The sequence below is a fragment of the Topomyia yanbarensis genome, chromosome 2 (assembly GCF_030247195.1).
Source record: "Topomyia yanbarensis strain Yona2022 chromosome 2, ASM3024719v1, whole genome shotgun sequence".
NCBI lineage: Eukaryota > Metazoa > Arthropoda > Insecta > Diptera > Culicidae > Topomyia > Topomyia yanbarensis.
Genome location: NC_080671.1, coordinates 438,134,254 through 438,152,596, shown reverse-complemented (window position 1 = coordinate 438,152,596; position 18,343 = coordinate 438,134,254). Strand labels below are relative to the sequence as shown.

At 41.5% G+C, this 18,343-nt stretch overlaps 1 protein-coding gene across 4 annotated transcripts in view; it reads right to left on the bottom strand.

Moving 5' to 3' along the window:
- Positions 1–18,343, bottom strand: part of LOC131685570 (G protein-activated inward rectifier potassium channel 3-like) — a 432,523-nt gene that overhangs the window by 60,241 nt on the left and 353,939 nt on the right. The window lies entirely within an intron of this gene.

The window sequence follows — 18,343 nt, the reverse complement described above, 5'->3', positions numbered from 1 at the left end:
CCACAAAGTCGCTCCTCCCAGTGCTATCAAGCCCAGCACAGCAACTAGTACCGCCAGTAATTTCATTTTTTTGCCTTTACAAAGTTTTTTACGTACTGCCGATGGACAAGCGATTGATGTTCCAATTTATAGCCGAAATTTTTAAAATCATTTTCAACGGGGATTTTTACCATTAGATTTACCACCTGAATCACTAACGGAAAGGGTATTTGAACAAGTGTAGTAACTGCGACACGAGCTGCGGTGCATAATATTTCTTTTGGATAATCTATCCATATGATGATGTCTGGTTTCATGGAACTTCGCACGTGGGCTCTGTATGATATCGAACTATTGATGATAATAAGAAAACTTTTTTTGATTTATATTTATTTTCCGTCGGTCTCTGTGGCCATCACCGAACTCCGGAAGAGGACTCCACCTCTCAACACACGGACGAGGCCCAACGGCATCACTTCCCTTCCGAAGCAAAAAATAACCAGGGATATCTAGCGTCAGAAAATCTCAACTACCTCGGCTAGAATCAAACCTCGACCCACTGGAGTAATTCAACCACCGACGCCGTCGAATATAATGATTCTAACTGTTAAAAATTTTAGCAGAATAGTAATGAGATTTTATATGGTAATTATTCCCGTTGTGCGGAACAGAATGACTTGATTTTTAAATTATTTTGTCGGAAATAATTACACTAATCTTGCGTTGAATTGCGACTAGCGGAAATAACAAAAACATACGTTTAATCATTATTTTATCCAGTATCTGAGGTGCGCATGTCCCCCCTATTCAGACAAAAAGTGTTCTAGTAGAATGGTATTTGTATTTTCCTCCTACAATCTTTTCGTATTTTTTCAATCGATCTGTCAGTTGTTTAGAACAGCCTTTTTCGCACTACGGACCTCTTAAAAATGACTTTTTGTTTTGCTGAACACCATGGCACATTGTGGCACAATTCATTCCACAGTAGCCTAATGCATCAGTCGGGTTGCATGCTACTCTTCTTTGTACAACTTGACTCCTTCCTCAATTCTTTCCCAATCAGAGCTACAAGCGAGCCAAAAGATCAGCGCTTTAACGATCATTTCATTGCTTTTATTCTTGCCACCATGAATCAAGTTGCCACTTTGGCTCGCGACGGCGGTAGATGACTTTAAAATTTGTGCTAGTTAAATGTACGGAATGCCAAAGCTCCTTTATCCAGATCCATCATCTACGCCATTCAGTCATTCAACACGTTAGTCCCAGTAACACAACCTAAAACGTTTTGCAGAACAACCGCAAACACGTTGTCGACTGCTACAAATTTAAGCCAAGTCGGACAAGTCTAGCTACCGGACCAGCATGCTTCAAGTTTGTATGTATTTTTAAATGATTAAATGACCTGAGTCAAAGTTTCTCAAGCGGGCCACCCAAATTAGGTGAGATCGCAATTTCAATGGAAGATCCAATTTTTTGGTAGTATTTGGTACTGCAAAACCAAATCTAGGTGGGTTCCGTGAAAAAACCATTTTTGACTATAATTTTAACGAACTAACCAGCAATGAAATTTTTGTTAAGACACAGATTGTTCGTGATTTTTTTCGATCCGAAAATTTGATATTTTATATATTTTTTAAACAATTGTTTAAAACTTTATGCAAAAAATATCACCGACATGAAAATCCGTCGGTGGTCTAGGGCAACTTATATTAGATTTTTTTTCCGTGAAAACATAGGTTCTGCAATGGAACTAGTTAATATTTCTGCCACTAGATGGTGCTTTAGACATTCAAACAACACTTAAAGTGAGAATCAGATAGATAATTTAATTGTCTACAATTTTGTGAGCAACTGAAAATCGTTCTGGAATCATTCGGAAAAGTTTCTTAAGTTTTTATCGAAGTTATGTCTAAGTTCGTTTCACGGGAGGCCTAGTGGTTTATACGTGAAATTTCACAAACTTTTCTTTTTTTTGCAAAATGATTGGGCTTAGCTGAACAGTGCATTTAGCGGAATTTAGGTGCTTCGAAAGTCTCATCTTTTCGCCAACAATTATAATTGCGGATTCCACCGGATATAGGGCACCATTGATGTCTTTGAGATTAAGAGACTTAGATAAGTGCTGACCAAACCTGATCTTATCGAAGATGCTGAGTGATTCATTACCCAGAAAAAGCTTTTTCAATCATGTTTGTCTTCTTTTTCATTTTTTTCGCTTGTTCTCGAGGATGGCTAATGTAACAACTATTGAATCAACCTCCTACTGTAGTTGCTTCTTCGTACAAAATTAACTTGTCATGAACTTCAACCTTTCTATTTGACCAAACTCGATGAAACTATCAACGCCATTGCAATATTTGAAGGATGTCATTGCAACGCTTGGTTAAGATCCTTTTCAAAATTAACACAATATAAGTGATAGAGAACTATTTTTTTTTTTGAGTTTTTGGATCAAACTTATTTTTTGGGATATATTCGAAGGCTTTTATGTATCTAAGGGTACAACAGCAAGGTTTTTCTGGTACTCAAATCATATTTTGTTCTCAAAAGATATACATTCCGCATAATCTAGGATCTATTTAATGTCGATTTCTCGCATAATCTATATGAAATGGGCGTAAATTCCAACTGCCACAGTATACTTTGAGTGCAAATTTTGAATAAATCGTTACACGCTAATTGAACATTTGGACAGTTACTGTTGTGCTTGGCATTCGATTAGAAACGGTTTGTCCCAACATTTCTGCTTGAAGGGAATTAAGATGGTTGGCTTAAAATACCGTAACCTAAATTATGCAACATATGTTTTTCTTTCAAAAACTAAATATATCATTAATCCTTTTTTTATTTCGACTATGTCAGTCACATTTTCTTTTTTACATTCTAACGAGATTCAATTAGCTAGAGATTACTGGGTAGGGAAAGTTATGAACATTAGAGCCATAGTACTCAAGTGAGAGCAAGGATGTGAGGTATACAGATCGGAAAACTAGAAGTGACAGGGTCATTAGAACAGGCTTAATATCTTACGGGCTTAACTTTTGTCTTCTGCTGATGAGAGTCGAGCTTGGGCAGCATAACTACGAATCACTCGAGTTCCCAGCATGTCTCCTAGCCTAGACAGACTCGTCCATCTTTAGCATGAGAACCGACGAAAGAAAAGCCCCGCAAGATCACCACTGAAAACCTGTCGACGATTAGCATCAATCAATGATGATTGCTGCTGTTCATCTCTGTTTGCCTTTCGAATGCCGGGATACATTTTTTATTAGACTATTGTCACTGCGCTTACAGTCCTAGTGGGTTTGGTGGCTGTGTCTACAGCGGCTACCCGCAGCGACGCCAGGGGCGGCGAAACACTTTACGCCCGAGTGGGTAGAAAGCATAGGGTGAGGGGTCCATTAGTAAGGATTGTTTCCCTTTTCGCAATGCACACGCTTACATTACATTCACATTAAATCACGTTCGTTTATGCAAATGGAATTGTGGTACATCGATATTTTCAAATGTGTGTAGTGCGAGATACATGCGTTGCCCATCTAGATTTTTTGAAATGGTTCAAAATTTCGAGTGGGTAATTACCCACTCGGTTATTTTCGAGTGGGTAGTACTACCCATACTACCCACGCTTTCCGCCGGCCCTGAGCGTTGCAGTGTTTTATAAGCTTTCTATTTATTTATTGTTTGCGCGTCGTTATCGCTTTGTTCGAAAGTTATTTGCTTAAAACACTTAAACTGTTTTGACAAAATCATTCATATCTCAGAAAGTGTGCAACATATCGAAAAACAAAAATAATAGTTTTAAACTGTCGCGTTCGGCCTTTCATTTGAAACTAGTTTCATCAAAATCGGTACACACTAGAGTGACAGAAAAAATGACCCCTATCGGCCCACCCCTGAGTCGATTTCTAGTACCACCAGAAGAACTTGTTCCAAATTTGAAGCAAATCGGACAAGTCTAGCTACCGGACCAACGTGCCTGAAGTTTGCATGAGATTTTTCGACAATTTACATGGAAAAAACCCACTAGCTCACATTTTCGCCGCTAGGTGGCACTGTTCGCATCGTATTATAACTGTAAGTGAAAATAAAACAAAAGATAATATAATTGTCTACAACTTTGTCGAAGACTGCTAGTCAATCTGGCTTTGTTAAAAAAAGTTATTAAACTTTTTGCGAAGTGATGTCTGAGTCAGTTTTCCATAGGGCCTAGCAATGCATGGTTGTGCGTCAGTACTCGATTTGCACGAACTAATCATTCTTGTGAAATAACCGTCAGATTTAGCTCAATAGTATAAGCAGAAGATTTGTAGTAAATAATAGGAGTCATGTTTTGGTTAGAAAATTTTAGTTCCACATTGTACCGCATAGAGGGCGCCAAGACTAACTTTTCAACGCAGAGAGATAAAATTAGGTGTCTTCCACAAAGTTGTAGAACGGGCATTTTGCAATAATTCTCCCGAACATCTCGATAATCTATCTCTCTTCTATGAAAAGTTAGTGTTGGCGCCCTCTATGCAGTCACAGTTGGAACTAAAATTTTCCTACCAAAACATAACTCGTATTATGTGGTATAATTCTTCTGAACATACTGTTGAGCTAAACCTAACGGTTATTTCACAAAAATGTATAGTTCGTGGGAATCGAGTACTGATGCACAACCTTGCACTGCTAGGCCCCATGGAAAACTGACTCAGACATCCCTTCGTTAAAATTTTAATAACTTCTTTTAACAAAGCCGGATTCACTAGCAGTCTTCGACAAAATTGTAGACAATTAAATTATCTTTCTTTTTTTCACTTACAGTGATACTACGATGTATACAGTGCCACCTAGCGGCAAAGTTGCGAGTTAGTGTGTTTTCTCCATGGAAATTGTCGAAAAATTTCATACAAACTTCAAGCACGTTGGTCCGGTAGCTAGACTTGTCCAATTTGCTTCAAATTTGGTACAAGTACTTCTGGTGGGACTAGGAATCGACTCAGGGGTGGGCAGATAAGGGTCATTTTTTTCTTGTCACTCTAATATTTACACTAGATTACTTTGCCACAATTTCACCAGCGGTACCGTGGTTGCTGACTATTGGTGCTACAGGGATTACTCAGCTAACTATTTTCTACTCTCTTGTATTTTCTTTCTTCTTTGTTGAGTTTATTTGCCGACTGCTCTGATTATTTCTTTCCCGGGATGCCTGACTCGCAAGAAAATGTCGTCTGTAGAGGGGAAGGTAATTGGCCATGAACAACAATTCCATAGAGATGAAGCTGAACCCATGTCCAAATAATCAAATTGATGCTGAAACCAAGATCGAGAAACCCAATGCCATCTGGCACAGGGAGTAAACGAAAGCAACTAAGCAATATAGCGAGATTTGGCATCGCGATACTCGGCCGTAGCCTAGTTATGTTGATAAACTGAGTATAGCTTTGAGTAAGCTTAACCAGGTAAACGAGATTGCTTGCTGCAAGTATTTTACGCATGAGTATCGTATCTATTTACCTGCAAAGGCAGCTGAAATCGATGGAGTAGTCACCCAAATGGGATTGACATTCGAAGACTTCTGAAGTATGGGGTTGGGATTATAAAACTTCAGTCAGTGAAAATTGCAAGCAATTGTGTCCAGCAAGCATCACGAAGGATATGAATACAACTTATCTTCTTTCGGCCTTGCATGACATTCATACAGTTGCCCATTCTAGTAATAAGGCACGGTGGGGAAAATGAGAAGAGTATCATTAGGATAATTTACAACATGGGATTTATTATACTGGTTGTGAAGCACATTTTTAAGTGATTTTGTTACGAGTTATTTTTTGGGAAAAGTTCACGTTTGGGAATCTATCATCCGTAATTTTTAATTTAGAGCTTAAAACTAGTTTTATCGATTAACTACAATAACAATAGCAAGTGACGTACGTAAGATTTTCTTTCGATTATTCGATTTTTAGGAAAATGGCGCTCTTTTTATTAAAAACAATGTTCAAAAGTCGAAACTAAATTGGTGATTAAAAAATTAACCAATAAAAAAATTTGTATTTTTGGAATTCTTAAAAGAGCCACCGACCCCGTCTAATCTCTATGATTTTTTGTTCAATGTAGAGTGTGACCTTGACGATTTTACTTTTCCATACTTTGTGTTCACTAAGGTCAAAAGAACCGTGCCTTGTGCCGTAACCTCAATTCCGACGTCGCAGATCCCGGTGATAAATTTCGCCCCAAATTCCATCTGCCAATTGCCAGTGACGAGGTGATCAGCGGACCGATTGAGTCTTATCTAGTATTTTGAACTGTGGAGAAACCTGAAAACTTCCTGATCCTGATTCGCAATACCGTGAGGAAATAGGAAATAGACCGCCATCTGCTGAGAGAGGCCATCGTTGTAGGGCCCAAAACTAGTTAACCGCCAACCGGCTGTGACCGTTTCGCTACAAACGCAGCACCCTCAAGTAATGCCCGAATTTCGTTATTAACAAGGTTCGAACGCCTCTGTGCCAGTCGACTTTCTACCGGATACAGACCTACAATCGATCCAAGTGAATGACAACTAGCAGCCTCTCAATCTAGTGTGCATTGTCTCGCAAACAAAGGAAACATTGTATTATTCTTGGCATCTTGAGTAAAGTTGACGAAAAAGTGCTGCTCCGACCCAATGACACGGTCGTTGATATTAAATTTTCTTCTATCCGATCAAGTTTTCGTGAAGTGGAATACCTTCTGAAGATGAAAATGGAGCATAGACTTACGGAAGTCGCCTATTTTCAGTACCATCATTTTTGCAATGCAGTATCGATATCATATGTCGTTGTAGTTCAAAGTGACCACGTAGAAATTAAGATTGCTATCAATAAAGAAAATAACTACAAGGAAGTAAGGTTACATGACCTATAACCGTATTCCTGAGCTGATTGCAAAATGCATATCGCAATACGAAGAAGTGGAATCCGGAACATCTGATATTTGGAGAAGCTATTTCCCGGGTATTCCCAACGGTGCTCTTGTGGCGAGGATGCGGATCGAGAGAATTCCCTCCTACTTGACTAAAAAAATCAAAACTCACGACGCTAAAATTAAACAAACACCAAGACAACTTTAACGATGATGACCTGGACGTAAAAGATTAGAGAAAGAGTTAACGCTTCTATGCCCAACTTTTTTCTAGTCTAGTTTTATCAATTTTCAATAATATTGCAACGTAATAAAGATATATAAGAAATCGTTTTCTGTCGTCAACGTAAACGTTCACTGGCAGCACTGCTCCATCGGAATCCAATCAGACTAATTGCAATAACTTCAGTTCTAGAGCTGATCCTTGTAACTGTTAATACTCAAATGAAAGGCAATAGTAACATTTATTAGCCTTACTTGTTTTTGTGAGCAAATCTTACCTCAATCAAAAGCTAGTTGTTGAAAAACACTGTTGTCAACAAAAAAAACATGGGCATGAAGGGGTTGATCATCTGACATTGTTGCGGAACCCTTAGAAAAGGGTTTAAGTTCACTATAGACATAACGTTACTAAATTTGGTGGAAAAATTTTGGGAATTTCCAATCCACTAATATAAAACATCTTCGGCCACACGCAAGAAATGGTTTAAATATGCCATCAACAAAACTTTGGCAAAATTATTGGAATCACTAATTTAGATTACTATCGATATAATTGGCCATCCTGAATTGTTTCGTAGTTGCTGAGCAAAGTGAGCAAATATACGGTCAAAAAAATATTGCTGGTATAGGATCGAGACGTTTGCTTTGGTAAAGGATTTTTTGGGATTATTCCGAAATTTTTGGGTAAAAGGATAAAACTTATTAACAATTAGTAGCAACATTTTTGGACTTGAATATCTAACTTAAGCTGATCAACCGTACGGAATTTGGGAGGACTGTACGGATTTTCATAGACATGTCCGGAAAAAGTTTCTGTACGGATTTATCCGGAATTTGAACGAGCTCAGTGGAAGTAGAAGTACTCCCGAGGTAATACAAATTCTTCTACAAATGCAAATAGACCAAATAACGTTGCAAACTAGTCTCATAGGATCTAGAAATATTATTTTGATGGTAAAAAGAAACCAGTAAACGAGAAAGATTAAAATCAATGTTTGTACATCATTTTCGGAGTTTTGGGAATAGGTAAATTTTAAGAACTTTTCCCAACACAAATAAAAAATGAACCGCTGTCTGTTTATCTGCCTCTTTCAGTCATTTACACTATTCACATAAGTTGGATTATATTTTTGGATTCCGTGGCGCTAAGTTGGGGGTTCCTACTATCGCCCACTAGAACACTGCTAAAGGCCAATTGCAGAATACCGTGATTCTGATTGCGATTTTCAGTGCATGGTTCAGATGTGGGGCGTGGAGAAATCATGATCACGTGGGAACGAGCGTTTCTATGTTCGCGCTTGAGACCGCGGTTATAAATTTATAAGTGCTAAAACGTCTTCATGTTTTTTTTTTCAAAATGATATCAAATAAAGTGACCCTTTATTTTACGTCTTTTCGTATTGGACCGGTTATTCACCAGTTGAAACAATTTGCTAAAAGTTTTCAGAGCTAAGCCTTACGAAAGTCGCCATCATATCAAGAATTCAATAAGGATAATATTCAAAGGTTGCTCCCAGGCCCGTGCACAAGGGGAAGGTTTTGGGGGTTCTAACCCCTCCCATAAGAGTTTTGAATTACTTTGGCTGGAAAGGGATGTAAGTCAAGTTGGTCAGCTTATTCGGATCGGTTCACGTTTCGACGAGTTTCAATATTAGCAACAGTTGTGAGTAGACCAATTACACAGCAAAGTCGGTCAGCGAGAGCTACGGTGGAAAACATCGTCGGAATCGTAGTCTGGATGAATTTCACAACCGATGATATCTCAGTCGGAGTGGCTGATAGCTTATTAGCCCATTAAAGCATAAGAGTGCTATATTGAAAAACAGCAAGCCAAGAAAAATGCTGTTCAAGGTTTACATTTTCATTGAGCCTTATGGATGGGACAACCATGTTTTGATATTTTAGAGGTGATACAGAGTACAATCCAACAGATAACTTATTTTCGACGAAAATCCATATGAGAATCCTTTTCTTTAAATTGCTCGAGAAAATAGGCATCGGTTTCGGGAGAAGAACTGCCGTCGAGGTACTCTCAATGCCACCTAGCAGATAAATAGGAACAAGTAGCGCCAGGTAGAATAAGAATCCCTGCGCAGGTGGTTGTAAATCATTATGGTCGACACCTCCGGATCGCTTTGTGTCTCAACAGGTGACGGTATTTTCAGCAACCTCGAAGCATGGAGGGCAAGCAATAAAAATGAACAATGCAAAAAACATGAACGACTAACCCAAAATAAAAAGAGCAAGAGCACAATTCCTACTGAAGTAGTACCTAACAGTTGCCCCGGATGGATGAGGATTGAGCGCTATAAGAGGTTTAGGTTTAGTCGGTAGGTTTAACTACTACCAACGCTACCACTAGTCAGCAGGCTGCGATGTCTGTTGAAGATTCCTTCTCGATAACAGATATTTACACAATTTGTTGAGCTGAGTCGATTGATACACAAGACCCTTCAGGCTTCGGCAAAAATCTTCAAAGTTTGCATATCTTTCTTTTATAAGAAACGTAAAGAAATAAAAACCCGCCCCTTGAGAATTTTCTACGCACGGGCTTGATTACTCCATGCAAATAAATTCACAACAACCAATCGATGATAGTGACAGCGTCAGAATCAAATTCAAAAACTACGTGTTTATGGATAATGGCAAAATAGAGATGAAACTATACGATCATGCGCTTCGTACTTGTCGCAATACAGAAACGTGGAATCAATTGCGAATGATACAGTGACAAACATATTTCTTGATACTCCAATAGTGATTACGTGGTAAGAATTCGGTCTTCCTACCTGACAATATGCAACACAAGACACTACCGTTCCACAGACAACGCTTTGCCCCTATCAATGACAGATTCCCACCTATCTGTTCTATGTTCAAACAGTTCACTGTCATGTTCGGGTAATAATGGCTACTTCAAAACCGCAAAAACTGTGTACTACAAACTACAAATCAAACACAAGCTTCATCAGTGAGGAAGCAAATGATAAAGAAGACGTAATTAAGAAAGAAGTGTACGGTCACGAGGACTGGAAGCAAATATTTGCCTGCTGCGAAAAAGAATCTCTACGCGTCATAGCAAATTGCGTGCACTGTCCCTTCTTCTGTGCTAACTACTGATGCTCGGTACCGTCTTTTCGCATGGGCACTGGCCCAGGATTTTAGGGGTCCCCAACTTGGGATGTATTAAAATCATTCTATAGGCCATGTTACAAAAAATAGTTGCACTCAATTGTTCACACCTATTTAGCGTGAGGGTAACAATGGATCAGTAGCAGTTCGAAAACGCAAATTGCACCTTATCCCGTTATCAAAATATTTTAAGAGCATCAGATATTGAAGCAGACTATGGTGGCGGTAGAGGCACTGTATGACCATACCATGGTGTTGAACCAATTTAAACGTCAATCCAATGATTTGAGTCAAATTTTAATTTTTTTGTGCAAGAACAATGTAATGTTTTGTACAACACGTATATAAAGTTCGAAAGGCACCGGAAAGAACTTGTAACCAGAACACGGTAGCAAAACTTGCATAAGGAAGCTATACATAAAGTGGAAGATGATGTCGAAATGCGCTACAAAATCCTAGTTCATCAAGCGATCCGCGGATGTGGCGATTATTCAGATCTACACCACGTCTGGGACCGTAAACGGACAAAGATACATGGAAGCCACCAAAAGTAACTTCTGGACTTCTTGGAGTGTCATAATGACTCGATACTTCCTCGGCCGGATTTGGCATCTTTCACTACGACGTCTTAGACTAATACAGCTTGTGAATTGTGGAACGTATTGGCTCAAATAGAATGTTCCACGTACGTAGTCGGAGAATTGAACCGCTCATATCAATAGCGTCAAGTAATTTTGATATTTAGTTATAAATTTTTTTTTAAATTTCTTTTTTCTTAACAATTACTGTACTTTCGAATGGTGAAAACACATACCTTGTAAGTAGTGGTTTGCCCACTACTCGGGTTCTTAATTGCCCGGCGGACCCTTCCTTTCAGGGCGGCCTAGGTGCTCCTACCGGAATTTCGGATTTTCGTATAATAACAAACAAAAAAAGAGAAAAAAACAAATAAACTAAATTTACCGACTTTTATTCTCCTCTCCTCTGTGCTGCACTCTGCCAGTGAAACAAGTCAGCTACTTTTGGCGATGGCGGAAGGCGAAGGTTTATCCGACCGGCCGGGACTCCGACGGCCGTGTTCTCCCGCAGGTACCGTTGGCTGCTATCGCAGCGGTCCTTTACAATTAGCCAGGGAGGTGAGCAAGGCTCTTTTGTTGGAACCTCCCTAGCGACGGGGCGATTAATCGCCGGGTCCACTCACTCCCCGTGAATGGCCCAGGTAGATACCGCAGTAAACTACCTCAGGTGGATCCGTTGTCCTACCTGCTTCGCCCTCCTTTGCGATTAACTGTGGAGGAGAGCTATGCTCGTTCGGCTGATCCTCCACAGTGAGGGCGGCGTGGTGTCACTGGGTCCTTGGTAATTAGCCGGGGAAGCGAGTGGCTCCTTTGCGTTTAGCTTCTGATATCCGGCGACCCAACACCACAAAACACTATGGTAACCGAACCACGACCGACACTTTTCGACGGGATTACTTGCCGTCGCACGCGCGCACTTAACTCTCGGTCCAGTGGCGGGAAACTGTCCGGGGAAATCACTAGTTACGGACGTCTGTTCTACGCCGTGGTTCGTCACTTTCTAACTTTTTTTCACGATGGCCGCCTTTTCCACTCACCCAAAACAAACACCAAAACCAGCACCAAAAAACAGTACCGCCGCATAGCTGTCATCGCTATGTGCAGCATATCCAGCACACTTATTGCAGCAAGAGGAGAGCGGTGGCCTAGCTAAACCCTATGCTACTAATTCACAAACATAAAACAAAATTTTCTACACCTATCTGATTACACAAAACCGTTCACAAACGCGAAACTATATAAAAATTTACAAACTAAATGTGAACGGTATCGAACAGCGGTGAGCATAACTTTAACGTAAACAATACACTCTACGGAGTGTATACGCAAAAAAAGGGTATATTTCCACCCAGTGCTAAATTGTTACCCTGACGGGTTACAATCTCGCCCACACCGGGTGGAAAAAAATTGGCAACAATTTTTTTTCTAACCTAACACCTAACACCGATACAATAATAATGAACGAAATGAATAAATAAATAAATAAACAAAGAAAAACTAACTACACCTAATCATTTCTTCCGCAATTTATCAATAATTCATGTCAAAAAAACTAATCGACCGGCGGTCCTCATTGGTGAAAAGTTTGCCTGTGTTTGGTCTGATAATACTGACAGCATACGCGAAGCGAGAGGCTATCAGCCATCGCCATTACTCGGCTATGGGTTGAACCCTAAATCCAATCCGAAAACAAGATCGGTAACAACTCGATATTCCTAAAATTCTGCAAGTGGCATTGACAATTTTCAATGTTTCAACTTGCAGGGGAACGGTTGTCGGCATTATATTGTTCTTTTTCATCGACTGTCCAAAAATGTCTTTCGTGTCCTAACGGTACCAGTACTACAACCTTGTGCTGGGGTTTCTATCCAAATACATTCATACATTATCCCATTCATTCATCCTCAATCACTGGCCTACTCGATCATTCACATTCCGATAAGCACTTCGAATTAACCCCAAAACAATTTTATCTTATCATTCACACATGTATTCATTCACTCTGTTCGATTCCACACTCGTACATTCACTCATACAATACCGCTTAACACGTCATCATTTCTCCCACTCACAGACATTCCGGACAAAAGTTTGTATATTCGTCCCTTTTCGCCTCAAAACGCTTCGTACTTGGCAAAAGAAACGTTTGAGAGGGACCAAAGAATGTCTTTCGCATAATTTAAAAATATCAAAATGATTCCCGCTGGAATCAAACGAACCATCCCAGGTTTAACCACAAACCCAAAATTATGCGAAATAAAATTTTATTATTTGATTCGAAATCGAAGACGCGGTATCGTTTTACCCCATTCGCTCTTCCACTCACACTACTCTGATCCAAATCGGGCTACACCTGCATGATGCAGAGCATTGATGCGAACATCGGGGAAACTGTCAAAATTGATGATGATATTTTCATCCATCTGAATGGATGAATGAATCATCCTCAAAATATAAATAAAAACAAAACAGTTCGCGAAATCGGTTCGCAAACTGTTTTTATTATTCCGTTTACGGTCGGTCCCGGAGTAGTGGAACCACTCACGCGAACGAAGTGTCCCCGGCGAAGAGGGAAAAGGTGGTTTTTTTTATATATAGTGACCCAAATAAGGAGAAATTTTATATAATTTAGTGCACCCGTAGGTGCGAGTGTTCCCCACAGAAAGGGGTTTTTGAAAAATTTTATGTTGCCGAACACGGCAGAAGAATGATGTGTATGCATCCGGCGGTGAAAAGACGGTACGATAGGTTCGTTTTGTTTCTTCCAAACACTGGTACTGGTTTGGTAAGAAAGTTTTGTTTACTGTAACCGTCTCGACCGCCGGAGCAAAGCAAATTAGTGGATCATTTGGTTACCTCACTGCGCGAGTGGGGCGCAAAAGAATTTTTTTGTATTTGTTTGCCGAACACGGCAGGTAGTGTATTTAGATGCGTCCGGTGCCCGGGAGAACGGCACGGTATAAGATTAGTGTTTTTTTAATAGAGTATTCCACCCTACCGTAGTCGTCATCGGGGCCGGAGCATATATTTCGTGCGAGTGTTTGTTTACCACACTGCGAGAGTGTGGCTCTGAAAAATTGCAAGAAGGTGTTGAAGAACCTTCTCGCGGCAGAGTTGGTCTTCCACAATAAAAATAGAGAAGACGGAGAAATGTTTATTGTTTTTTTTTATTCGGACCAAAGTCCGTGTTGTCGCCGTCGGGAACTGACGGCTGCTTTCGGAAAACTCCCAAGTGAGTAATCCATATAAAAGCATACCGTCAGTCCACAGACGGCACGGAAAAGTTTTTATGCTGGTTTAAGGAGACTTGCTGGCCAAACTCCGAGATTTTTACCTGCTAAATCCTCCAGCTCGTAGGAGGATACACCTTTTTTTGAGACAATTTTTGCCAGTAAGTATTGTGGTCCAAGTTTAGCATTGTAAGACTCGAGTGCATTCGACAACTTCATGTTTCGACGGTATACCATTTGTCCTGTTTCAAAAGGTTTGGAGAACTTTCGATGACGCAAGTTGTACTGATGTCGAATGCCCTCGCTTGCCTTTGCCAAATTTTTGACCACAATCTCCCGGATTTTGTCTATCTGTTGGTGTCTTGTTTCTAGGTCACCCTCACCGGAAATCCTGCTGAAGTCATCGGCAGATGCCATTTCACACCCGTGTATAATGAAATGAGGACTAAATCCAGTGGAGGAATGAACGGTAGTATTTAGGATGCGCTCCACATCACTGATGTGGACATCCCAGTTGCGCTGCTCGGTTCGAGCATATGCCCGGATTGCGGTGTTTATCGAGCGATTTGTTCGCTCCACTGGGTTAGCCTGCGAATGATAGCGGGAGTTCAGCCAATGTTTGACGTTGGTTTCTTTTATGAATTGACTGAACTCCTTCGAGGTGAAAGTGGAGGCATTGTCGCTTAGCAGAATTTCCGGGCTACCATGGCGATTGAACCACTGTTCGCGCAGTATCGTACAGAGTGACGTACTAGCGATTTTGCGAACGGGGGTTAACATGACGTACTTACTGAAGACGTCGAGGACGACAAGCAAGTGTTGATTGCCACGTTTGCTTTTTGGAAGAGGACCAATATAGTCCACAGAAACCATTCGCCATGGTGCATTAGTCGCACGCGACTTACCCATTTCGGGCTGGACTGGGACGAAAGGAGCTTTGATTTCCTTGCACGTCCCACATTCTCGAATAAACTTTCGTACTTCAGATCCCATACGAGGCCAGTAATATCGTAACTGCACTTCGTGGATCGTTTTATCGTATCCCACGTGAAGCAAATTTTCGTGGGTACGTTGAATCAAATCTTGACGGAACTCGGGTGCTGGGACGAGTTTCCAACTGAACCGCGAGTCGCACGGAACAACTTTCGTGTTTGCATACTTGAAAAGTTGATCATTTTCTACTTTGAAGTCGGCATAGTCGTCAGGATTTTGGATAACTTTGGACTTCATGGAACAGTACCAGTCTGAGGTGGACAAAGCGGAAACGGCTGCTACGGCCCGGGATAACGCATCTGGAACGACATTGTCCTTGCCTTTCCGGTGCTCAATAGACATGTCGTAGAGTTGCAATTCTAAACTCCAACGACTCAAACGTGAACTGGTTTTCCATTTAGTCTTCAGTATCCATGTAATCGCTGACGAATCAGTGACCAGTCGAAAATGATAATCTTCCAAGTAACCTCGAAAGTGTTCAACCGCCATTATCACCGCCAGACCTTCCTTTTCAGTTGCATGATAGTTCCTTTGGGGAGTGGTCAGTTTGTGCGAAAAGTAAGCAACTACTTTCTCACCCTCGGGATACTCCTGCACCAGAACAGCAGCGACTGCTACGTCACTAGCGTCTGTCTGAAGAATGAATTCTTTGGAGAAGTCTGGTGGGACTAAAACTGGAGGAGTGACTAGAAGTTCCTTAATTTTAAGGAACGCGAGTTCTGCCTCGGAGTTCCAAACTAAGCTCTTGGTTTTCGTTTTGAGCAGATCGCTCAAGGGAGCAGTGACCTCACTGAACCGATCAATGAAGCGGCGGTAATAACCGCACATACCGAGGAAACGACGAAGTTTCGTCACGGTAATCGGTCTCTCGTAGTCGAGAATCGGCTGAATTTTGTCAGGATTGACCTTGAGTCCGTCCCGATTCAACAAATAACCAAGAAACTTTAGTTCGGGGACTCCAAAACGGGATTTTTCCAAATTGATGGTTAGGTTGGCTCTTGCTAGACAATCGGCCACTGCTTTGAGCAACAGTATGTGATGCTCGAACGTTTCGCTTACCACGATGATGTCATCTAGGTAGACGAAAACGTAAGGTTCCCATTTACCTCGTCCAAGAACCTGGTCCATCAGTCGCGCCAGAGTAGCGGGGCTGTTGACGAGACCAAATGGTAGACGAGTAAATTGGAACATACCCCTGCCGGGAACACTGAAAGCGGTATATTTGCGACTATCCTTAGCCAGGGGTACCTGGAGAAAGGCCTCCTTCAAGTCTATGGTAGACAGGTACTTCGCCTTGGGTAAGCCGCCCAATATTCGCCCAGGGTGGGGCAGAGGGTATGCATCTCGTACAGTACGCTCATTGAGAGGCCTAGCGTCTAGACAAAGGCGAATTGAGTCGTCTGGTTTCGTGACCGCCACAATATTAAGCGACCAATCCGAATCAGACTCCTCGATAATTCCCATAGACCGCCATCGGTCAACCTCTTCCCAGACCTTAGACAGTTTCTTTGGGCTCATGTGATAAGGATATCGGCAAACGGGTGCCGCACCTTGGAATTCATCTTTGATGACAATCCTGTGCTCTGTGAATGAGGTTGGGCTTAGCTTTCCGGGCTCTACTGCCTGGAAACACTTCTTTACTTCTTCTACGCGCGCTAACTGTTCCGAAGTGAGTATCGACTCACGCGGTACTTCATCTTCTTCATCGTCTTCTGATTCCTGACCTGAGTTCAACAGAGCACAGTTTTGTATCTCAGGAGAAATCCCAAAGGCGCGCCAAAAGTCCATACCTAGAATGGAGTTGACGGTCAGATGCTCTACTACAAGAGTGCATAGGACCTTTGTCAAATTTTGAAAAGTATACGGGAGATACGCTTGTCCAATGATTGGTAAGGATTGACCATTTGCAGAACGTTGTTCGAATGGTCGTTCCAACCTTTTCAAGGGACTTTTCGAAAACTTTCGGTATAGCTTTTTAGTTATAATTGTGGCGTTACTACCACTGTCGAGCAAGGCTTTGAAGGATTTGCCGTACACAGCGACAATTGCAAATGGACGGTTATCGAACGGGTCGTCAAGGACGATGGTTTCGACAGACAACGAATTATCATAGTCCTCATCACGAGCCGGTCGAAAACTGTCGTAAATCTGGGGATGGATTGTTAGTTGTTCTTTGGAGCGCTGCTTTACTGCCAACTGCGACTTCAGTTGGTTCTGATCCCGTTTTTTAGGCAGTAAGGGCAACGAGAAACATCAAAACCTTTAAATCCGCACACTATGCAGAAGACCCGCCTTGGTTTCCGGCATTCCTCATATTCGTGTCCTTTGTCTCCACAATTGTAGCAGACGCCGAGCACTGGAGGACGATGCTTTTCCACCAAATACTCCAGACACATTATAGGTTTCTGCGGTGGTTCGATCGGTTTTTGATTGTTTCCCTCGAGATTCTTGCCATCCTGATTCCCTTGCTGTTTCTTTTTCTGGTTGTCAGGAGGCTTGCTTGAATCAAGACCTGCCGGTTTGGCATTCTTGTTCCAAAACGTTTTGGATTTTGCGTTGCCGTTATTCTGTCCACCTCGCTTTTGGTTTTGTTGGTTCTGTTTTTGTTTGTTTTGTGGAGGATTATCAGAATAAGCAGCAACTTCCCGAGAAGAACCGAAAACTTTCTGATAAATCGGCGTCTTGGAGGCGTCGATCGATTTACCAAGACTCATCAATTCTGAAAGCGTGTTCACTGGCCTGAGGATTAGCATTTGTTTATAGTCGGCTTTCAGGTTCCGCTTGAGCACGTCGAGTTTTTCGCTCGGTGCCATTGGAACCGTCATCGCACGAAATATTTTCTCCATTTCCAGGAAATATTCCTGGAAAGATTCGTTGCGCATCTGCCGGCGCTGGAGAGCCTTCATTTTGAGCGTAGCATCAAGTTCAGGATGTACAAAATTTACCTTGAGCTCGCATACAAGATGGTTCCAGTTAAACAACCGGTTTTGCGCACGCATAGCCTGATACCAGGTCAAAGCATTGCCAGTGAACAAATGCATCGCAGAATTGAAAAGTTCATCTTCGCACATTTGTTCACACGCAGCGTAATTTGCTACGGTGTCCAAAAACTCATTAAGTCCAGTTCCTTCATCAGTTCCAGCATACTTCCGAATTTTCCAATCAGCGACGCGTTGCGGGTTACGCGAGTAATTCCTTGGGGCTGCCATCGATCCGTTTCCCGCGTTGGTAGATATTGAAAAGTTCGGATAGGATGGTCCCGTCCGCTGTTTGGTCCATTCAGGGACGTGAGGCTGGTTCTGAGTTTGGTACGGGGCTGTGACT